Source organism: Lytechinus pictus, chromosome 3, assembly GCF_037042905.1.
Source record: "Lytechinus pictus isolate F3 Inbred chromosome 3, Lp3.0, whole genome shotgun sequence".
In the NCBI taxonomy this organism is placed as follows: Eukaryota; Metazoa; Echinodermata; class Echinoidea; order Temnopleuroida; family Toxopneustidae; genus Lytechinus; species Lytechinus pictus.
Window position 1 is genome coordinate 14283736 of NC_087247.1, and position 6985 is coordinate 14290720.

The 6985-nt window shown below is 37.2% G+C and overlaps 1 long non-coding RNA gene across 1 annotated transcript; it reads right to left on the minus strand.

Moving 5' to 3' along the window:
- Window positions 1–1636: 1636 nt before the first annotated feature.
- On the minus strand, window positions 1637–4792 carry LOC135153729 (uncharacterized). Its single transcript, XR_010293238.1, has 3 exons — window positions 4643–4792; window positions 3243–3375; window positions 1637–2673 (listed from the first exon to the last, which is right to left on the minus strand). It is a non-coding gene; the product is annotated as an uncharacterized LOC135153729 (long non-coding RNA).
- Between the last annotated feature and the right edge of the window lie 2193 nt (window positions 4793–6985).

The following is a 6985-nucleotide window of genomic DNA, read 5'->3' on the forward strand; positions in this document are numbered from 1 at the left end:
ATATAAGTTGTTCAAACACATAGCATGTCACAATAATCCTCTGCCTTCTCGATATTTTGCTTTGAAAGTCTATGAAATTAGCCACCTGTCAGAGCCCGAGAGACGAGTGTACAGAAAAGTCACTCGGAGTGTGACGTCACCGGGGGGAATTTAGTATAAGAGGTGCCTGAATGTCATACAGAAATGCTATGCAGAGAGAGAAAGATATTTTACAATTTTTTTTCAAAGCAACTCAAATCAAACAAATAGGACTGATATGTACAAATCTTTACTTTCCCTGTATAAAAAACAGTATGAATAACCACCATGAACTCTTCAATCATGATGTAAGATAGCAAACAGTGAGTTATTGAATGATATTTTCACTATTTCTCATTTATTTTATCACGATGTTCAATCAAGTGAGTAGCTGGAAAGTAATTCCGGCGGCTAGCACAGCGCGCGCTGAACGCATAATACTAGTACACACAACACCCAGGAATTGAGTGTACTGTTATGGTCTGGTATGTCGACTTAGTTCATGGCCGGCCGTGCAGCGATCCCCTGGCGTTTTTTCTTCTTTTCTTTTGTCTTTGACTCCACTTTTATATCCTCTGGATCATTTCCACTCATAGCTCATTCCACAGAACAATCTTGAACCAAACGTATAGTATTCTTTCTCGGCCTTCTGAGTTGTTTTCTATATTTAATTACGCTAGGGGTCACCGTCACACATACAAACGCAATTCGGAAGTGAGTTGAAGACAGAAAGATATATGTGTGCCATCCTGGGAAAATGGGTATTGTAGGTGAAATTTTGGATTTTGGTTTTTTAATGTTTTCTGGTACATGGACACATGTACAATGTGTATACGAAATATTAGAGTCTAATTCATATTTAAATTAGAGATATGGCCAATTGAATCAGGGGTACCCCCCCCCCCCTGCCTGGCTGTATGGGTCGTCATGGTAGTCGGGCTTATTATTCATCTTTTCATGATAGGGAAATGTTGGTTCTTTTGTAACGCCCAACATACCTGGCATAGGCGAGGTGATCTTTTGTAGTGCAGACATAATTTTTATATATACACAGCTAGGCGAATACAATAAAACAAATTATTCTACATATTCAACCACACCCACACTAGAACCCACACCCACACACTCACATTACATGCAAAAAAACCCTTATGGAGACTTTTTGGCATACTATATATAGTTCGTCATAGCGCGTAGTTTTAACATGAGAGGAGGTTCCCAGATCCAATGACTAGGGGAAGATGGGGTTGGGTAATTCATCTGATTTTTTTGTTGTTGGGGGGGGGGGAGGGGCAGCTTATCATATTTTTGGGGGGTGCCCACCCCCACAGGCGCCGCAGAACATTTTTTGAAAATGGGAGGGGCTGTCCATGAAAAAAAAAAATCACAATCAAATGGTAATTTTTTTACATGTTTATACATGCGTTCTGGGGAAAAAAAAGTGGGGCCAAAGCCCCTGCCCACCTCCATCCTAGATTTGTCCCTGCCCTTAACCCCCCCCCCCCAAAAAAAAAAAAAGACACCACCATGCTGTTTGTCCATACTTCACTTTCTCGCAAAGTAAAATCTAAAAAAAATCATGCTCAAGCTTTGGAAAATAACCACAAACAAAATTCAATTTTGCAAAACCAAGTTTTTTTTCGGTGGCAATACACAATAGTGAAAAGCTGATGCGAGCTACATTTCATAAAGATTTAATATGACAGCAACTCTTGATGAAATATCAACTTTCATTGAACTAGCGAATCAGGAAGCAGAAGGTTCACTGTTTTCATGGTAGTTTTCATTCGAGCAAGGGATCATATCCATATTTAATGAAATGGGCCACATTTGGTTTCTTTTTAGGGATGGGGTAGTCATGAAAATATATTTCACAAATTGCTGCCAAATTATCTGGATCACTGAAGGATTTTTTTTAAGTCACTTCGTTTGAAAAGAAGAATAAAACTGTGCGTAAAAACTTGGCTCCACATATTAATACGACAGGTATTATAACTAACAAATACTCACAAATACATAGTCATCTTTTCTCTGCTACACTCTGTACACGTGTGTAATAATATGCGTTGTAAACATCTTGTGCTTGAATAAAAAAATAATATCAGAGTTTAATTCTTGATATGGAAGAGACTACATACATTTACTCTCTTCTATGCAGCAGTATTAGCAAAACTCAGGAATGTGCATCGCTCTCCACTGTCCAAATTTGCACTAAAAATTATATAAAACACGATAATCTCTCCCTAGTGTGTGTGTTTAACATTATCACAAACTTCTTAATACAGCAGCAAACTTACCACATTTCAATTTTCTACAATGACATCCTTCTAATTGGTTAGCAAACGTTACAAATTAAGTTTAATTTTTTTTATCGAAAAACTTCAGAGTTTGTTCATTCAAAGTAAAACATGTATTCATTATTCAATTTCCTCTCCTACCGGGGAGGCCGCGGAGGCCGCGAGGTGCCTTGTCCTCATCTAAGATCTTTCCATATATCACATTCCCTCTATTTGGAAAATCCAGTTGATAGCTTATCAGGGAGTATCTGAGAGACTATGTCAGCAGGGTTCACCAAAGGGGATAATTTTCTTCCTCTGCATTGTTTGCTTTCTTCATGTTCCAGTCTTAAAAATGCCACGTTCCAATGACTCAAATCTACATGTTTGATGAATGCAATTGAAAAGTTCACCGATATTAATGTGTTATAAAAACAGTCACATTACACTCTCATTTCTTCATGATTCATGGACATTTATCAACAACATGATATTTAAAATACATTAACTTTTCACTCTTTGGCTTTGTGTAAATGTTACTTGTATTTCTAATAAAGGTGGAAGTACTCCCTGATGTCATATTTTTCTACCAAAAATAATAAGATTTAACTATTGTTGGGTAAAAAAATCCCTCCAAAATTCATGAGATGTTCATATTTAAATGTTTAATTTGATATACATTGTATCACTTGCAAAAAGCTTTCTCTGCATGAGCCTTTATCCAAATTCTATTTTTTTTCTTCATTTTTTATTGTTTTTATCATTTTATATTTTTTTATATTTTCCATAATTCTAGATTTCATGTACTAATAGTGGTAAAATAAATTTTAAAACAATATCTTATAAAACGGCAATTAATTCGTGGAAAAATCGGTTACAACTGACATGATAAAGTAACAACTGGCACACTATTTCCATATAGAATATGGATAAAGCATGGAAAGCTACCTGAAGCTGTGGTAATGGTGAATCCCATATCAGAGTCTTAAAGTACTTCTTGAAGGGCTGCAGTCAGCTGTATGTTGGTTCTGAGATGTCTTGTTCTCACTGCACTAATACAGTTGCTCTGTAGATCCCGTGCCTTTAACATGTTTAACACAACGAAAGAAAACAAGGCCAATTAGTTAACAAATTTTCAGAGTTAAAGTTTATTTAAAAAAAAACACTACTTAAGAAAAAAAACTTAACAAAAAAACAATTAAAACTATAATTTTTTTTTTCAAAAATATGTATTTTCATTTTTCTTTATAATATTGAATGATTTTGTGTAGAAAGTTGGCGAACCTCATGTAATGTAGCTCGACCAGATTGTAGAAAAAATAAGAAATACCCCCCACACCCGCCCCCAAAATACATTGTTATTTTTGAATAAATTTCTTATAAATTGTGACAATCTGTTTTCTAGTTATAATTTCGATATCATTTGCACAGCTTTGGTGAAGCTCATACCAAATAGACCCCACCCCCTCCGAAAAAAAATAATTTGAAATCAGAAGTCCGACAAATAAGAATTTGTTAGAAGAGGGGATTTGAAAAATGTCCATAATTAACCGATTTAAAAGGGTACTCCGAGCTGAAAATAATTTCATCAAATGTAAGCAAATGCTGCAAATTTCATCCAAATCTGATAACAACTAGATCTAAAAGGGTTTTTCATGCATTATAAAAACAGTTATATGCACGTCTTAATAAATATTCGTTAGATGGGCTGATGATGACTCCCCACTTTAACTTTTCTTATAACAAAACATGAAATCATACTTATTTTATTTGGTCATACGTGTGTGAATGATATGTCACCTTTTTGCATGAATTAATATCTAGTCTTGGAGGGGGGGGGATAGAACAAACATAATTTCATGTAACAAGGTGAGACATCTTTGCATCAGTTTGTCAAGTAAATTCATAAAAACATGCATAGAACTGTTTCACCGAAATCCATATCTTTAAATTATCATAGCTCTTTTACTCCTTGTCCAATTTTGATTTTTTTTTTACATACATTTTTTACAAACTTGTTGCATGTGATAGATTTAACTTAAATGGTTACAAGTATGTAACGAAGGCCTATCTAAGTACGTGCAGATCTAGATCTAGTTGATAGCCTAGGCATACATAAGTTAGATCTTAAAAAGGCCGTCAAAGTCCCGGACAAATACCGCGAATCGCTGCAGCAGTCGCATGTAATTTGACGTTTAAAGTCGTTCCTAAAAAAGCTCTCTCTCGATCGATCCACATAAACACGCAACACAAAATTCACATTCACGTGTTTAGTTGCCATGTTCCTCGCATCGCAATTATCAATGAATTTAACAAAACAACTCAATCTGCAACATAATTTAACTTACCTTCATGGATTTCAGCCAAGGGAATTAAATTCAATCAACATGTATCCGAACCCGCCACCAAATATATCGAGCCGATATCCACAGTTCTGAAAAATAAAAATGCGCCTGACATTTTTTTTTCCCCGCGGGTTGTTTGTTTTGTTTTTCCTCGCGACGCGCGCCAGACAAAAGTTTGATGACACGCGTATTTAAATGACGTCCTAGCGCATTTATTGTCTCTCACCAATAGTCTGGTTTTTGCGCGACGCCACACATATAGTAATTAGTATACATCTATATGGTTGAAGACAATAAGAACGGTACGGTAGCTCGACAGCTAGCTGCGCCGGAGCGGGTAGCCGGTCGGCACAAAGCAATTCCGCAACCAACTGTGTTTTTTTGCAAGAGCCGCGTCACACGCGGATAAATATGTCATAATAACACGTCTGCTACGTTATCGACTGGTGAGAAGATCTCGATCAAATTTCATATTATTCACCTTGAAATTATTCCTTTAGGGTCTATGGTATCATTCTGAGGGAATTCACATATTTGGAATAATAGTACGGCCACAAATATTTTAATCATTTCCTCTTTGCAAGTTCTATGGCTCGCAGATACAACTTCAACTGCAGTTATTCCATAGTAGTACACAAAACGGCACTGCCTTGTTTACTAAACCGGGACCGAATACCCCCCGGTGACGTCACACTCAAAGAACACCCGTCTCGGTAGGCATTGCAGGAGCGAACTCAGGGAAAATGGGTAGGGATAAATCGTTCAAATTCACTATTTTGAAAAAAGAAAATGGGGGGTCGAATCACCTATTAGTGTTTGGGGGTTGTAAGGTTGCTATTAATGTAAATATCTCAATATTTGGAATCGTCTTCTTAATTCAACTTTAATATTTATTTTCCCTGTAAAACAAAATTAAGTAATTATTCATAAAGAGGTGTGGATTCTACTGATGTAGCTGAACTCCCATCAAGACAACTCGTCTGAAACAAGCTATAAATAACGCACAGGAATAAAGAAAAGACCTCATATTTTAAACCAAATCTGTCTGGAATTTGCAAATAAGATGAACACAAAATATGCCTAACTTCATGCCAATTCAAATGACGTCTACATTGAAAGGACACAAAAGAAACGTGAGCGAGAGCCTGTGTCTACATCCAAAATTATTTGGAAAAAGAGAGCTATAAAATTGATACTCCTTGAAAACATATTCTGCTTTGCACTTCTAAGGAACGGCTCCTGACTCCATGAACGACTCAGACGATCATAACTTGTTTTTGTTCGAACGATACAAGTAGAAATTAATCAGATTTTCTGAAGCCATGTTATTTCACAAAATGATAATATCGTTAATGCCCTTTTCGCCCCTAAGAAAGCTAAAACCTTCGAACCCAAACCCCCGCAAATTGGTTTCCAAGAAAATGATATAAAATTATACAGCGTAAAAATACAGTGATATCTCCTTGATAGAACTATCTGGTAACTTCTTGATCCTACTTCTAGACCCCGGGCTCCTAGAACATAAAGACCTAGTTTTGGAATAGCCATTGTCCGATTAATAAAATTCCAATTGTCCGAAATGGGCGGCGACCATCAGTAACAGACGGCGTGATTACGGTGAACCTGGTATGACCCCTTTGCAAGACGATTGTATAATAATGGGACCATGCTAGTCTTGGAGTTTGAAAACTCCAGGCGCTGATCAGTCACATACTCACATGAGGGATAGTGCATGCAGGAACGCATTTCCATTTTCAGCGTTTCGGGTAAAGGCTCGGTGGACAAAGCGTCTGCCTGTCGAACCAAAGGTCGTGGGTTCGAGTCCACTCTGGGTGGAAGCCTGCGTCTGTGTCTTGACGTACCCCTCCCTTTCTTGTTTCAGAGACGCAGGATATGTTGGTTGTTACAATAAAAAAAAAGTCCTCCGTCCCTCAGATATGGCGACAAATGGAGGTAACCGACTGAATAGCGGACCACAGTTTTCAGTTCGCCTTTCCCCTCTCAGGACAGGTGACGCCAAACAAAATCATAATAATGCCAACATTATTTCATATTGTGTTTCCAGACCACCAAGTAAGACCCGGAAACAAAGAGACTGGAAATAAGACTAGCCCTAGTACCCTTTCAGACGGTAAATTGCCATTTCGTCTACTGCCAACTCGTCCACTCACCATATGGTCTAATTTCATTAGTCTAATGCCATTCCGTCCATCAACATTTCGTCTAACAACCATTTGGTCCAATCATCACTTCGTCTAATCACCATTTCAACTATGACCATTTCGTCACATAACTATAGGTCTAATATCCATTTCATTTTCATTCATTTTGCGCAATTTAACACTT